Below are 17,500 nucleotides of genomic sequence, written 5' to 3'. Positions count from 1 at the left end.
GACTGTCATTCATGTTAATAATACTGACTGTCATTCATGTTGATAATGCTGACTGTCATTCATGTTAATAATACTGACTGTCATTCATGTTGATAATACTGACTGTCATTCATGTTGATAATACTGACTGTCATTCATGTTGATAATGGTGACTGTCATTCATGTTGATAATACTGACTGTCATTCATGTTGATAATACTGACTGTCATTCATGTTAATAATACTGACTGTCATTCATGTTGATAATACTGACTGTCATTCATGTTAATAATACTGACTGTCATTCATGTTGATAATACTGACTGTCATTCATGTTAATAATACTGACTGTCATTCATGTTGATAATACTGACTGTCATTCATGTTAATAATACTGACTGTCATTCATGTTGATAATACTGACTGTCATTCATGTTGATAATGGTGACTGTCATTCATGTTGATAATACTGACTGTCATTCATGTTGATAATACTGACTGTCATTCATGTTGATAATGGTGACTGTCATTCATGTTGATAATACTGACTGTCATTCATGTTAATAATACTGACTGTCATTCATGTTGATAATACTGACTGTCATTCATGTTAATACTGACTGTCATTCATGTTGATAATACTGACTGTCATTCATGTTGATAATACTGACTGTCATTCATGTTGATAATACTGACTGTCATTCATGTTGATAATACTGACTGTCATTCATGTTGATAATACTGACTGTCATTCATGTTAATACTGACTGTCATTCATGTTGATAATACTGACTGTCATTCATGTTGATAATACTGACTGTCATTCATGTTGATAATACTGACTGTCATTCATGTTGATAATACTGACTGTCATTCATGTTGATAATACTGACTGTCATTCATGTTGATAATGGTGACTGTCATTCATGTTGATAATACTGACTGTCATTCAGCGTTGATAATACTGACTGTCATTCATGTTGATAATACTGACTGTCATTCATGTTGATAATACTGACTGTCATTCATGTTGATAATACTGACTGTCATTCATTGTTGATAATGGTGACTGTCATTCATGTTGATAATACTGACTGTCATTCATGTTGATAATACTGACTGTCATTCATGTTGATAATACTGACTGTCATTCATGTTAATACTGACTGTCATTCATGTTGATAATACTGACTGTCATTCATGTTGATAATACTGACTGTCATTCATGTTAATACTGACTGTCATTCATGTTGATAATACTGACTGTCATTCATGTTGATAATACTGACTGTCATTCATGTTGATAATGGTGACTGTCATTCATGTTGATAATACTGACTGTCATTCATGTTGATAATACTGACTGTCATTCATGTTGATAATACTGACTGTCATTCATGTTGATAATACTGACTGTCATTCATGTTGATAATACTGACTGTCATTCATGTTGATAATGGTGACTGTCATTCATGTTGATAATACTGACTGTCATTCATGTTGATAATACTGACTGTCATTCATGTTGATAATACTGACTGTCATTCATGTTGATAATACTGACTGTCATTCATGTTGATAATGGTGACTGTCATTCATGTTGATAATACTGACTGCCATTCATGTTGATAATACTGACTGTCATTCATGTTGATAATACTGACTGTCATTCATGTTGATAATACTGACTGTCATTCATGTTGATAATACTGTCACTGTCTGTCTTCATCATGTTGATAATACTGTCTGACATGTTGATAATACTGACTGTCATTCATGTTGATAATACTGACTGTCATTCATGTTGATAATACTGACTGTCATTCATGTTGATAATACTGACTGTCATTCATGTTGATAATACTGACTGTCATTCATGTTGATAATACTGACTGTCATTCATGTTGATAATACTGACTGTCATTCATATTGATAATACTGACTGTCATTCATATTGGTAATACTGACTGTCATTCATGTTGATAATACTGACTGTCATTCATGTTGATAATACTGACTGTCATTCATGTTGATAATACTGACTGTCATTCATGTTGATAATACTGACTGTCATTCATATTGATAATACTGACTGGCATTCATGTTGATAATACTGACTGTCATTCATGTTGTTAATACTGACTGTCATTCATGTTGATAATGGTGACTGTCATTCATGTTGATAATACTGACTGTCATTCATGTTGATAATACTGACTGTCATTCATGTTGATAATGGTGACTGTCATTCATGTTGATAATACTGACTGTCATTCATGTTGATAATACTGACTGTCATTCATGTTGATAATACTGACTGTCATTCATGTTGATAATGGTGACTGTCATTCATGTTGATAATACTGACTGTCATTCATGTTGATAATACTGACTGTCTTTCATGTTGATAATGGTGACTGGTGACTGTCATTCATGTTGATAATACTGACTGTCATTCATGTTGATAATACTGACTGTCATTCATGTTGATAATGGTGACTGTCATTCATGTTGATAATACTGACTGTCATTCATGTTGATAATACTGACTGTCATTCATGTTGATAATGGTGACTGTCATTCATGTTGATAATGGTGACTGTCATTCATGTTGATAATACTGACTGTCATTCATGTTGATAATGGTGACTGTCATTCATGTTGATAATGGTGACTGTCATTCATGTTGATAATACTGACTGCCATTCATGTTGATAATACTGACTGTCATTCATGTTGATAATGGTGACTGCCATTCACTTCATGTTGATAATACTGACTGTCATTCATGTTGATAATACTGACTGTCATTCATGTTGATATATGACTGTGACTGTCATTCATGTTGATAATACTGACTGTCATTCATGTTGATAATACTGACTGTCATTCATGTTGATAATACTGACTGTCATTCATGTTGATAATGGTGACTGTCATTCTGACTGTCATTCATGTTGATAATACTGGATATTCTGACTGTCATTCATGTTGGTAATGGTGACTGTCATTCATGTTGATAATACTGACTGTCATTCATGTTGATAATGGTGACTGTCATTCATGTTGATAATACTGACTGTCATTCATGTTGATAATGGTGACTGTCATTCATGTTGATAATACTGACTGCCATTCATGTTGATAATACTGACTGTCATTCATGTTGATAATGGTGACTGTCATTCATGTTGATAATACTGACTGTCATTCATGTTGATAATACTGACTGTCATTCATGTTGATAATGGTGACTGTCATTCATGTTGATAATACTGACTGCCATTCATGTTGATAATACTGACTGTCATTCATGTTGATAATACTGACTGTCATTCATGTTGATAATACTGACTGTCATTCATATTGGTAATACTGACTGTCATTCATGTTGATAATACTGACTGTCATTCATGTTGATAATGGTGACTGTCATTCATGTTGATAATACTGACTGTCATTCATGTTGATAATACTGACTGTCATTCATATTGGTAATACTGACTGTCATTCATGTTGATAATACTGACTGTCATTCATGTTGATAATGGTGACTGTCATTCATGTTGATAATGGTGACTGTCATTCATGTTGATAATGGTGACTGTCATTCATGTTGATAATGGTGACTGTCATTCATGTTGATAATGGTGACTGTCATTCATGTTGATAATGGTGACTGTCATTCATGTTGATAATGGTGACTGTCATTCATGTTGATAATGGTGACTGTCATTCATGTTGATAATGGTGACTGTCATTCATGTTGATAATACTGACTGTCATTCATGTTGATAATACTGACTGTCATTCATGTTGATAATACTGACTGTCATTCATGTTGATAATGGTGACTGTCATTCATGTTGATAATACTGACTGTCATTCATGTTGATAATACTGACTGTCATTCATGTTGATAATGGTGACTGTCATTCATGTTGATAATGGTGACTGTCATTCATGTTGATAATACTGACTGTCATTCATGTTGATAATACTGACTGTCATTCATGTTGATAATGGTGACTGTCATTCATGTTGATAATACTGACTGTCATTCATGTTGATAATACTGACTGTCATTCATGTTGATAATGGTGACTGTCATTCATGTTGATAATACTGACTGCCATTCATGTTGATAATACTGACTGTCATTCATGTTGATAATACTGACTGTCATTCATGTTGATAATACTGACTGTCATTCATATTGGTAATACTGACTGTCATTCATGTTGATAATACTGACTGTCATTCATGTTGATAATGGTGACTGTCATTCATGTTGATAATACTGACTGTCATTCATGTTGATAATACTGACTGTCATTCATATTGGTAATACTGACTGTCATTCATGTTGATAATACTGACTGTCATTCATGTTGATAATGGTGACTGTCATTCATGTTGATAATGGTGACTGTCATTCATGTTGATAATGGTGACTGTCATTCATGTTGATAATGGTGACTGTCATTCATGTTGATAATGGTGACTGTCATTCATGTTGATAATGGTGACTGTCATTCATGTTGATAATGGTGACTGTCATTCATGTTGATAATGGTGACTGTCATTCATGTTGATAATGGTGACTGTCATTCATGTTGATAATACTGACTGTCATTCATGTTGATAATACTGACTGTCATTCATGTTGATAATACTGACTGTCATTCATGTTGATAATGGTGACTGTCATTCATGTTGATAATACTGACTGTCATTCATGTTGATAATACTGACTGTCATTCATGTTGATAATGGTGACTGTCATTCATGTTGATAATGGTGACTGTCATTCATGTTGATAATACTGACTGTCATTCATGTTGATAATACTGACTGTCATTCATGTTGATAATGGTGACTGTCATTCATGTTGATAATACTGACTGTCATTCATGTTGATAATACTGACTGTCATTCATGTTGATAATGGTGACTGTCATTCATGTTGATAATACTGACTGTCATTCATGTTGATAATGGTGACTGTCATTCATGTTGATAATACTGACTGTCATTCATGTTGATAATACTGACTGTCATTCATGTTGATAATGGTGACTGTCATTCATGTTGATAATGGTGACTGTCATTCATGTTGATAATGGTGACTGTCATTCATGTTGATAATGGTGACTGTCATTCATGTTGATAATGGTGACTGTCATTCATGTTGATAATACTGACTGTCATTCATGTTGATAATACTGACTGTCATTCATGTTGATAATGGTGACTGTCATTCATGTTGATAATACTGACTGTCATTCATGTTGATAATACTGACTGTCATTCATGTTGATAATGGTGACTGTCATTCATGTTGATAATACTGACTGTCATTCATGTTGATAATACTGACTGTCATTCATGTTGATAATACTGACTGTCATTCATGTTAATACTGACTGTCATTCATGTTGATAATACTGACTGTCATTCATGTTGATAATACTGACTGTCATTCATGTTGATAATACTGACTGTCATTCATGTTGATAATGGTGACTGTCATTCATGTTGATAATACTGACTGTCATTCATGTTGATAATACTGACTGTCATTCATGTTGATAATGGTGACTGTCATTCATGTTGATAATGGTGACTGTCATTCATGTTGATAATGGTGACTGTCATTCATGTTGATAATGGTGACTGTCATTCATGTTGATAATACTGACTGCCATTCATGTTGATAATACTGACTGTCATTCATGTTGACAATACTGACTGTCCCTCCCCTCTCCCCCCCCCTCCCGTCTAGCTTCTCTTTCCTCCCCTCTCCCTTCTCTCCCCTCTCCCCTCCCTCCCCTCTCCCCTCCCTCCCCTCTAGCTTCTCTTCCCTCCCCTCTCCCTTCCCTCCCCTCTCCCTTCCCCTCCCTCCCCTCTAGCTTCTCTTCCCTCCCCTCTCCCTTCCCTCCCCTCTCCCTTCCCCTCCCTCCCCTCTAGCTTCTCTTTCCTCCCCTCTCCCCTCCCTCCCCTCTAGCTTCTCTTCCCTCCTCTCTCCCTTCCCTCCCCTCTCCCTTCCCCTCCCTCCCCTCTCCCCCCTCCCCATCTTTGTCAATAACTTACCTGGATGTTATTAAAAATGCGTCTTTTTATCCGCAGGTAGGAGGAGGACCTGAGGGCAACATCCCTTCACTGTCCTGGGAAACATAAACATCTAGGTAAGATGGCCAGTGTTGCTGGCGGGCAAGGAGAGGGAAGAGAGGGTGAGTGGGAGAGGAGGTGAAGGGGTGAGTGGGAGGTGAAGGGGTGTGTGGGAGGGAGGGGAGGTGAAGGGGTGAGTGGGAGGGAGGAGGAGGTGAAGGGGTGAGTGGGAGGGAAGGGAGGTGAAGGGGTGAGTGGGAAGTGAAGGTGTGAGTGGGATATAAGAAAGAGAAGAGAGGAAGTGTTAGGAAGAACACAAACAAAACAAATCTAGGAAATTCGAATATTAAATTTCCAAATATCTTCAGTGAGTCATTCTGTCAGTCATTCTGTCAGTCATTCTGTCATTCTGTCAGTCATTCTGTCAGTCATTCTGTCATTCTGTCAGTCATTCAGTCAGTCATTCTGTCAGTCATTCTGTCAGTCATTCAGTCAGTCATTCTGTCTGTCATTCTGTCAGTCATTCTGTCTGTCATTCTGTCAGTCATTCTGTCAGTCATTCTGTCATTCTGTCAGTCATTCTGTCAGTCATTCAGTCAGTCATTCTGTCTGTCATTCTGTCAGTCATTCAGTCAGTCATTCTGTCAGTCATTCAGTCAGTCATTCTGTCTGTCATTCTGTCAGTCAGTCACTATCAGTCAGTCATTCTGTCAGTCAGTCATTCGGTCAGTCAGCCATTCTGTCAGTCAGTCATTCTATCAGTCATTCTGTCAGTCAGTCATTCAGTCAGCCAGTCATTCAGTCAGTCAGTCATTCAGTCAGCCAGTCATTTTGTCAATCAGTCATTCAGTCAGCCAGTCATTCTGTCAGTCAGTCATTCAGTCAGCCAGTCAGTCAGTCGGTCAGTCAGTCAGTCAGTCATTCAGCCATTCTGTCAGTCATTCATTCAGTCAGTCATTCAATCAGTCAGTCAGTCAGTGATCCCACAGTGTTATCCCTGTGTTGCACCACCCCAGCCTCCTCTACCTCAGTGATCCCACAGTGTTATCCCTGTGTTGCACCACCCCAGCCTCCTCTACCTCAGTGATCCCACAGTGTTATCCCTGTGTTGCACCACCCCAGCCTCCCCTACCTCAGTGATCCCACAGTGTTATCCCTGTGTTGCACCACCCAGCCTCCTCTACCTCTGTGATCCCACAGTGTTATCCCTGTGTTGCACCACCCCAGCTCTCTCAGTGATCCCACTACCTCAGTGAGTGGTCCCACAGTGTTATCCCTGTGTTGCACCACCCCAGCCTCCTCTACCTCAGTGGTCCCACAGTGTTATCCCTGTGTTGCTCCACCCCAGCCTCCCCTACATCAGTGATCCCACAGTGTTATCCCTGTGTTGCTCCACCACAGCCTCCCCTACCTCAGTGATCCCACAGTGTTATCCCTGTGTTGCACCACCCCAGCCTCCCCTACCTCAGTGATCCCACAGTGTTATCCCTGTGTTGCACCACCCCAGCCTCCTCTACCTCAGTGATCCCACAGTGTTATCCCTGTGTTGCACCACCCCAGCCTCCCCTACCTCAGTGATCCCACAGTGTTATCCCGGTGTTGCACCACCCCAGCCTCCTCTACCTCAGTGATCCCACAGTGTTATCCCTGTGTTGCACCACCCAGCCTCCTCTACTTCAGTGATCCCACAGTGTTATCCCTGTGTTGCACCACCCAGCCTCCTCTACCTCAGTGATCCCACAGTGTTTTCCCTGTGTTGCACCACCCCAGCCTCCTCTACCTCGGTGATCCCACAGTGTTATCCCTGTGTTGCACCACCCAGCCTCCTCTACCTCAGTGATCCCACAGTGTTTTCCCTTAGTGTTACAAAAAACGCGATTTCTAAAAAGCTTAGATATCTCCAGTGAATACTAGAAAGGACTGCCCTTCTAGCATCCAGCCTGTTACTGGGTTTTCTTAACAATTAGTCAGTATCCTTGTCCAATTATCCATTAGAATTCAATAAGAATTAATAGTGCTTCAGGATTACAACTGGTAAGCTACTAACTAGAGAAATTAAAATTTAATAAATTTATTAATCACAGTCGAGAGGTATATTATCAAATTAAATTAAATTAATCAATTCAAACAAATTAATAATAATCACTTCTCTCGTGTACAGTAGTATTGTGCTGAAAGCACATATCACATATGTATGTCTTAAGTACCGTGTGGTACATTATCATTTAATAATACAATATGCAAATAAGTTTGTGTGTATGTGTGTTAGCGCTCTAAGTAGTTCGCTATGTCTCACGACTCGACTAGACTAATTTCTTGACCAACTGGCAATCAGAACAGTCTGCTTGAACAATAAAAAGAATGCTAAGCCCCATAGCAATATAACAAGCAGCTGCATCACAGAATCAGGAACAAGGAGATAATATAACGACACTAAGTAGGGACCATCAGCAGATCCTCCACAAAAGTCACAAAACTCCCATACTACTGAATCTAAGTTCAGCATAAGAAAATCCCCGACTGTGACAGTACACAGATACCAATACAAATTAGGTCAGAAGCTACAGCTCAGGACCCGAGTTGCTCAGAGTTTCTATGCGACACACAACCTCAGTACAACGTCGAAAATCACTAAGTCTATACAATGTTCTGTGAACAGAGTCTCCAGAACCAACAACAATAATAAGACAGAGACGATCTTCCAACAAGGGCCAATAAGGGAAATTTAGGCACGTCTTGTCAAGAATACGTCCAACCACCAAGCGAGTCTAGACCAGACTGACTACTTCAGGCGAGGTGTGAACGCCCCCCCCCTCGATCACGTGATAGCTCCGTGGACAGTTGCTGCTCAGCAACACCGAGAAGCCGGCAGAGTAACTAGCCACGAGCGATAATTACAGTAGTTAGACAATCAAGACTTGAACTATGAGCACATAATAATAATATATGAATGTTACATCCTACCTAACAATATAACTAAGTCAAATAATAATATAAAGCAATATATTTATGATTTAGCTATTATCGCAAATATAAGCAATATAAAATTATATGAAAAGGTAATATACATTATATACATATACATAATATACATCATATACATTGTGACCCATTCAGGAGTTGCAACACTTAGTTGCACAACCCCAGCCTCCCCTACCTCAGTGATCCCACAGTGTTATCCCTGTGTGGCACCACCCCAGCCTCCTCTACCTCGGTGCACGCGATAGAATATTTTGAGCTAGTCAGAAAAGGGAGACACAGGTTATCACATGGAAACTAATATCTCGGTTTCTCCAATAAAAATGACAAAGCTTCAACTAAGAAGCACCAGGTTTGGCTGCAAACTGAAGAAACATACACACAAACATCCGCACATAGGAGAGAGAAGCTATGACCACGCTTCGCTCCGACTTGGACCATTACAAGTCACACTGACACAGGAAGGTGAGGGAGCCAGTACATTCATTCATTCATTAAAGGTTCGCCGGTACTTCCGGCCCGGGTCTTCTCCATACGGCGACCCGGCTAGCCAGTACATACTCATGTTATGTCATAGGGACAACGTTAAGTTTGAAGACTCTCACAAGTTGCATTATCAAGTTATCAAAGTTGAAGACTTGAAGTCAGTCAGATAAGGCACTCAGGAAGTGTAACATGAAAACCAGCATTTCAGTTTTCCTGTTATTTTTCCATAACAGAGACAAATTAAAACCAAGACAAAGCAAATTCACTTTACTCTTCTCTGTTGTATAAGTCAGTAAACAATTTTATTGTGTGTTTACGTACATAATATATATCATACAATGGTGTGGAGAGCAGACATGTTGGAGTGAACATATTGTATGATAGAAAGTGAACATAACCCAGTAGAGTCAGACACGTCGACGTCTTGGTGATGACGAGTGGCAGTCTCCACTCAGGCCACGGAAACAACTTTGCATAATAAGATTGGTACATATTAAAATTCTGATAACCTAAAATGAAGGCGAAGCTTCCTTGGTGGGAAAAACCTAAGCACTGAAAGTTTGAAGGCGACCAGAAAAAGCATTCTCCAGTTACTGGACAAAATCCACCAGAATTTTGCAGATAACGGCTTACTCCCCTCCCCCCCAAAAAAAAAAAGTTTGAATCCAGTTCATAATCAATTTCAACAGTTAAAGACTGGTGACTGTCACAGTTGTTTAATTTTAACCAGGGGGAAGCCCTAAACCCGTACTGGTTATACTGCAGCTGGGAAATGCGAGGGCGCTCAAATTCGACGCAAGGAATGGGAGAAAGTTACATTCCTTGGATCAAAAGCCAGTCACCATCATCAAGGGCCCTTCCCCTTTAATATAGGCCGGATTAGCATGTGAGTGTGTCAGTTAGACCTGCCTAGCTTGGACCAGTAGGCCTCCTGTAGTGCTCCTTTGTTCTTGTACGAATCTTTTTTTTTATGCTGAGATGAAATGAGCTTCCAACACTCCTTGCAAGTCACATAATAAAGATAATAATAATAATAATAATAATAATAATGAGAAGAAGAAGAAGAATAAGACAGTAAGATATTAAATAATTAAGGACAGAGTTTCGCCCTCACACGGGTTTATTAAGTCAGTAGAGGATATATCCATGGGGAAGTGGAACAGAATTCTTCCTCCGTAAGCCGTGCGTGTCGTAAGAGGCCACTAAAATGCCGGGAGAAACTTTTGTTTTTCGTTTTGGGGCACCCTGCCTCTGTGGGATACGGCTAATTTGTTGAAAGATATAATATCTATATATATATATATGTGTGTGTGTGTGTGTGTGTGTGTGTAAAATAATCGCAGACAGGTGACCTTAACAATGCAAGACAAGCCACGGGGAGGGAGGGGGGAGTGTAAATCTTTACTCACATTGGCTGGTGCCTCCACACTACCACTCTCTGAAAACTTAACCTACTTCTGTTGTTGATTTTGCAATAATGCACAGCTCCTGATGACGCACCGAGAAGTGTGAAAGTGCTTCAGCTAAAGATTCCATCCCCTGTGGCTTGTCTTGTGGTACAACGTTCGTAGGGTCGAGTCCTGGCCTGCCGAACTTTGGTAAATGGATATATATATATATATATATATATATATATATATATATATATATATATATATATATATATATATATATATATATATATATATATATATATATACAAACACTGATCTCTGGCTGAAGGAGACTCGAACCTACGAACCTTAGGACAAGGTACGCAGTGCTTTACCAATCTACCCACACTGGACCAATACCTTGGCGTGTAGCATGCGCTACACGTTTGATCCAAGGCAGCCAGCTTTCAGGGAGAAGGCTTACAGCTTTTCATCTCATCCCCTGCATGCATCAGCCTTACTAGAGATTTGAACAATGCAATTCCTTGCATGCTACACGCCAAGGTATTGGTCCAGTGTGGGTAGATTGGTAAAGCACTGCGTACCTTGTCCTAAGGTTCGTAGGTTCGAGTCTCCTTCAGCCAGAGATCAGTGTTTGTGTATATTTCGCATGCTCTCGCGAATTCCTTGTATATATATATATATATATATATATATATATATATATATATATATATATATATATATATATATATATATATATATATATATATATATATATATATATATATATATATATGAGAAGTTTTCTACAAAGTAGAAGTGATGCAAGGAGGGAAGAGTATATGGAGAAAAAGAGAGAGGTTAAGAGAGTGGTGAAGCAATGTAAAAAGAGAGCAAATGAGAGAGTGGGTGAGATGTTATCAACAAATTTTGTTGAAAATAAGAAAAAGTTTTGGAGTGAGATTAACAAGTTAAGAAAGCCTAGAGAACAAATGGATTTGTCAGTTAAAAATAGGAGAGGAGAGTTATTAAATGGAGAGTTAGAGATATTGGGAAGATGGAGGGAATATTTTGAGGAATTGTTAAATGTTGATGAAGATAGGGAAGCTGTGATTTCTTGTATAGGGCAAGGAGGAATAACATCTTGTAGGAGTGAGGAAGAGCCAGTTGTAAGTGTGGGGGAAGTTCGTGAGGCAGTAGGTAAAATGAAAGGGGGTAAGGCAGCCGGGATTGATGGGATAAAGATAGAAATGTTAAAAGCAGGTGGGAATATAGTTTTGGAGTGGTTGGTGCAATTATTTAATAAATGTATGGAAGAGGGTAAGGTACCTAGGGATTGGCAGAGAGCATGCATAGTTCCTTTGTATAAAGGCAAAGGGGATAAAAGAGAGTGCAAAAATTATAGGGGGATAACTCTGTTGAGTATACCTGGTAAAGTGTATGGTAGAGTTATTATTGAAAGAATTAAAAGTAAGACTGAGAATAGGATAGCAGATGAACAAGGAGGCTTTAGGAAAGGTAGGGGGTGTGTGGACCAGGTGTTTACAGTGAAACATATAAGTGAACAGTATTTAGATAAGGCTAAAGAGGTCTTTGTGGCATTTATGGATTTGGAAAAGGCGTATGACAGGGTGGATAGGGGGGCAATGTGGCAGATGTTGCAGGTGTATGGTGTAGGAGGTAGGTTACTGAAAGCAGTGAAGAGTTTTTACGAGGATAGTGAGGCTCAAGTTAGAGTACATAGGAAAGAGTGAAATTATTTCCCAGTAAAAGTAGGCCTTAGACAAGGATGTGTGATGTCACCGTGGTTGTTTAATATATTTATAGATGGGGTTGTAAGAGAAGTAAATGCGAGGGTCTTGACAAGAGGCGTGGAGTTAAAAGATAAAGAATCACACATAAAGTGGGAGTTGTCACAGTTGCTCTTTGCTGATGACACTGTGCTCTTGGGAGATTCTGAAGAGAAGTTGCAGAGATTGGTGCATGAATTTGGTAGGGTGTGCAAAAGAAGAAAATTAAAAGTGAATACAGGAAAGAGTAAGGCTATGAGGATAATAAAAATATTAGATGATGAAAGATTGGATATCAGATTGGAAGGAGAGAGTATGGAGGAGGTGAATGTATTCAGATATTTGGGAGTGGACGTGTCAGCGGATGGGTCTATGAAGGATGAGGTGAATCATAGAATTGATGAGGGGAAAAGGGTGAGTGGTGCACTTAGGAGTCTGTGGAGACAAAGAACTTTGTCCTTGGAGGCAAAGAGGGGAATGTATGAGAGTATAGTTTTACCAACACTTATATGGGTGTGAAGCATGGGTGATGAATGTTGCAGCGAGGAGAAGGCTGGAGGCAGTGGAGATGTCATGTCTGAGGGCAATGTGTGGTGTGAATATAATGCAGAGAATTCGTAGTTTGGAAGTTAGGAGGAGGTGCGGGAATACCAAAACTGTTGTCCAGAGGGCTGAGGAAGGGTTGTTGAGGTGGTTCGGACATGTAGAGAGAATGGAGCGAAACAGAATGACTTCAAGAGTGTATCAGTCTGTAGTGGAAGGAAGGCGGGGTAGGGGTCGGCCTAGGAAAGGTTGGAGGGAGGGGGTAAAGGAGGTTTTGTGTGCGAGGGGCCTGGACTTCCAGCAGGCGTGCGTGAGCGTGTTTGATAGGAGTGAATGGAGACGAATGGTTTTTAATACTTGACGTGCTGTTGGAGTGTGAGCAAAGTAACATTTATGAAGGGGTTCAGGGAAACCGGCAGGCCGGACTTGAGTCCTGGAGATGGGAAGTACAGTGCCTGCACTCTGAAGGAGGGGTGTTAATGTTGCAGTTTAAAAACTGTAGTGTAAAGCACCCTTCTGGCAAGACAGTGATGGAGTGAATGATGGTGAAAGTTTTTCTTTTTCGGGCCACCCTGCCTTGGTGGGAATCGGCCAGTGTGATAAAAAAAAAATATATACATTTCTCTACTGACGTGATCAACCTCACTATGTGGGCGGAACGTTATCGTTAATTAAGTGCTTTTAGTGCATTGAAGCGTCATTTACTGCCTTTTCTTTTGGTTCAGCCATGACTGATGGCCTAGCGTCTCTCTCTCTCTCTCTCTCTCTCGCTGCTGTCTCCAGGTCACTATTCTTAAGCTCAAATTTCTTCCTTTGCACAATAAATCATGAAGGATTTGATGCCTTCTTGCAAACTGGTCCCTGGGACCTCCCAGCTCACCATCCCAGGGACGAGGTTCTCATTACCTGGTCCCTGGAACCTCCCAGCACCATCCTAGGGGCGAAGTTGTCTCAACCTGGTCCCTGGAACCTCCCAGCACCATCCTAGGGGCGAAGTTGTCTCATAACCTGGTCCCTGGAACCTCCCAGCACCATCCTAGGGGCGAAGTTGTCTCATAACCTGGTCCCTGGAACCTCCCAGCACCATCCTAGGGGCGAAGTTGTCTCATAACCTGGTCCCTGGAACCTCCCAGCACCATCCTAGGGGCGAAGTTGTCTCATAACCTGGTCCCTGGAACCTCCCAGCACCATCCTAGGGGCGAAGTTGTCTCATAACCTGGTCCCTGGAACCTCCTAGCACCATCCTAGGGGCGAGATATACACCACAGCACCGTATCATCCTTTGCGGATGATACTAGGATCTGCATGAGGCTGTCATCTGCTGAGGACGCGGTTAACCTCCAAGAAGATATAAACAAAGTTTTCCAGTGGGCAACGGTAAACAATATGATGTTCAATGAGGACAAATTCCAACTACTCCGTTATGGAAAACTGGAGGAGATAATAACTAGAACAGAGTATACTACTGACTCCGGCCATACAATAGAGCGGAAAAATAATGTAAGGGACCTGGGAGTAGTAATGTCTGAGGATCTCACTTTCAAGGATCACAACAGTGCCACGATCGCACGTGCAAAGAAAATGATAGGATGGATAATGAGAACTTTCAAAACGAGAGATGCCAAGCCCATGATGATCCTTTTCAAATCACTTGTTCTCTCTAGGCTGGAATACTGCTGTACATTAACATCTCCATACAAAGCAGGTGAAATCGCAGATCTAGAGAGTGTACAGAGATCCTTTACTGCACGTATAAGTTCTGTCAAGCACCTTAACTACTGGGAACGCTTGAAAGCACTTGAGTTGTACTCGTTGGAACGCAGGAGGGAGAGATATATCATAATCTACACTTGGAAAATCTTGGAAGGAATGGTCCCAAATCTGCACACAGAAATCACTCCCTACGAAAGTAAAAGACTGGGCAGGCGATGCAAAATGCCCCCAATAAAAAGTAGGGGCGCCATTGGTACACTAAGAGAAAACACCATAAGTGTCCGGGGCCCAAAACTGTTCAACAGCCTCCCATCAAGCATTAGGGGAATTGCCAATAAACCCCTGGCTGCCTTCAAGAGAGAGCTGGACAGATACCTAAAGTCAGTGCCGGATCAGCCGGGCTGTGGCTCGTACGTCGGACTGCGTGCGGCCAGCAGTAACAGCCTAGTTGATCAGGCCCTGATCCATCGGGAGGCCTGGTCGTGGACCGGGCCGCGGGGGCGTTGATCCCCGGAATAACCTCCAGGTAACCTCCAGGGGCGAAGTTGTCTCATAACCTGGTCCCTGGAACCTCCCAGCACCATCCTAGGGGCGAAGTTGTCTCATAACCTGGTCCCTGGAACCTCCCAGCACCATCCTAGGGGCGAAATTGTCTCATAACCTGGTCCCTGGAACCTCCCAGCACCATCCTAGGGGCGAAGTTGTCTCATAACCTGGTCCCTGGAACCTCCCAGCATCATCCTAGGGGCGAGGTTGTCTCATAACCTGGTCCCTGGAACCTCCCAGCACCATCCTAGGGGCGAAGTTGTCTCATAACCTGGTCCCTGGAACCTCCCAGCACCATCCTAGGGGCGAAGTTGTCTCATAACCTGGTCCCTGGAACCTCCCAGCACCATCCTAGGGGCGAAGTTGTCTCATAACCTGGTCCCTGGAACCTCCCAGCACCATCCTAGGGGCGAAGTTCTCTCATAACCTGGTCCCTGGAACCTCCCAGCACCATCCTAGGGGCGAGGTTGTCTCATAACCTGGTCCCTGGAACCTCCCAGCACCATCCTAGGGGCGAGGTTGTCTCATAACCTGGTCCCTGGAACCTCCCAGCACCATCCTAGGGGCGAAGTTGTCTCATAACCTGGTCCCTGGAACCTCCCAGCACCATCCTAGGGGCGAGGTTGTCTCATAACCTGGTCCCTGGAACCTCCCAGCACCATCCTAGGGGCGAGGTTGTCTCATAACCTGGTCCCTGGAACCTCCCAGCACCATCCTAGGGGCGAGGTTGTCTCATAACCTGGTCCCTGGAACCTCCCAGCACCATCCTAGGGGCGTAGTTGTCTCATAACCTGGTCCCTGGAACCTCCCAGCACCATCCTAGGGGCGAAGTTGTGTTATAACCTGGTCCCTGGAACCTCCCAGCACCATCCTAGGGGCGAGGTTGTCTCATAACCTGGTCCCTGGAACCTCCCAGCACCATCCTAGGGGCGAAGTTGTCTCATAACCTGGTCCCTGGAACCTCCCAGCACCATCCTAGGGGCGAAGTTGTCTCATAACCTGGTCCCTGGAACCTCCCAGCACCATCCTAGGGGCAAAGTTGTCTCATAACCTGGTCCCTGGAACCTCCCAGCACCATCCTAGGGGCGAAGTTGTCTCATAACCTGGTCCCTGGAACCTCCCAGCACCATCCTAGGGGCGAGGTTGTCTCATAACCTGGTCCCTGGAACCTCCCAGCACCATCCTAGGGGCGAAGTTGTCTCATAACCTGGTCCCTGGAACCTCCCAGTACCATCCTAGGGGCGAAGTTGTCTCATAACCTGGTCCCTGGAACCTCCCAGTACCATCCTAGGGGCGAAGTTGTCTCATAACCTGGTCCCTGGAACCTCCCAGCACCATCCTAGGGGCGTAGTTGTCTCATAACCTGGTCCCTGGAACCTCCCAGCACCATCCTAGGGGCGAAGTTGTCTCATAACCTGGTCCCTGGAACCTCCCAGCACCATCCTAGGGGCGAGGTTGTCTCATAACCTGGTCCCTGGAACCTCCCACCACCATCCTAGGGGCAAAGTTGTCTCATAACCTGGTCCCTGGAACCTCCCAGCACCATCCTAGGGGCGAGGTTGTCTCATAACCTGGTCCCTGGAACCTCCCAGCACCATCCTAGGGGCGAAGTTGTCTCATAACCTGGTCCCTGGAACCTCCCAGCACCATCCTAAGGGCGAAGTTGTCTCATAACCTGGTCCCTGGAACCTCCCAGCACCAACCTAGGGGCGAGGTTGTCTCATAACCTGGTCCCTGGAACCTCCCAGCACCATCCTAGGGGCGAGGTTGTCTTATAACCTGGTCCCTGGAACCTCCCAGCACCAACCGAGGGGTGACTCTCATAACCTTAATTAATAATTACAACAATAACAACGCAAGGATAATTATAATGATAATTACATTAACATCAGTCAGAATGATAATTATATTCCCATCAACTACGATGATAATTGTATTATCTTTTACAGGAATTACAGTAATTGTGCAAGTTGTTTG

The 17,500-nt window shown here is 42.2% G+C and overlaps 1 protein-coding gene across 3 annotated transcripts in view; it reads left to right on the top strand.

Annotated features, from left to right (window-relative positions):
• Positions 1 to 17,500, top strand: part of Pde9 (phosphodiesterase 9) — a 415,289-nt gene that overhangs the window by 261,050 nt on the left and 136,739 nt on the right. For 2 of the 3 annotated variants that reach the window (XM_070094042.1, XM_070094043.1), the window contains exon 2: positions 6,109 to 6,167. The exons of the other annotated variant lie outside the window; for it this stretch is intronic. The gene's annotated coding sequence lies outside the window, so the exon portion shown is untranslated. The remainder of the gene's footprint in view (positions 1 to 6,108; positions 6,168 to 17,500) is intronic. 3 annotated transcript variants of the gene reach the window in all.

Source organism: Cherax quadricarinatus, chromosome 44, assembly GCF_038502225.1.
Source record: "Cherax quadricarinatus isolate ZL_2023a chromosome 44, ASM3850222v1, whole genome shotgun sequence".
Classification (NCBI taxonomy): Eukaryota; Metazoa; Arthropoda; class Malacostraca; order Decapoda; family Parastacidae; genus Cherax; species Cherax quadricarinatus.
The sequence above is the reverse complement of the archived record's forward strand: the minus strand, read 5'-3'. Positions and strand labels throughout refer to the sequence as shown.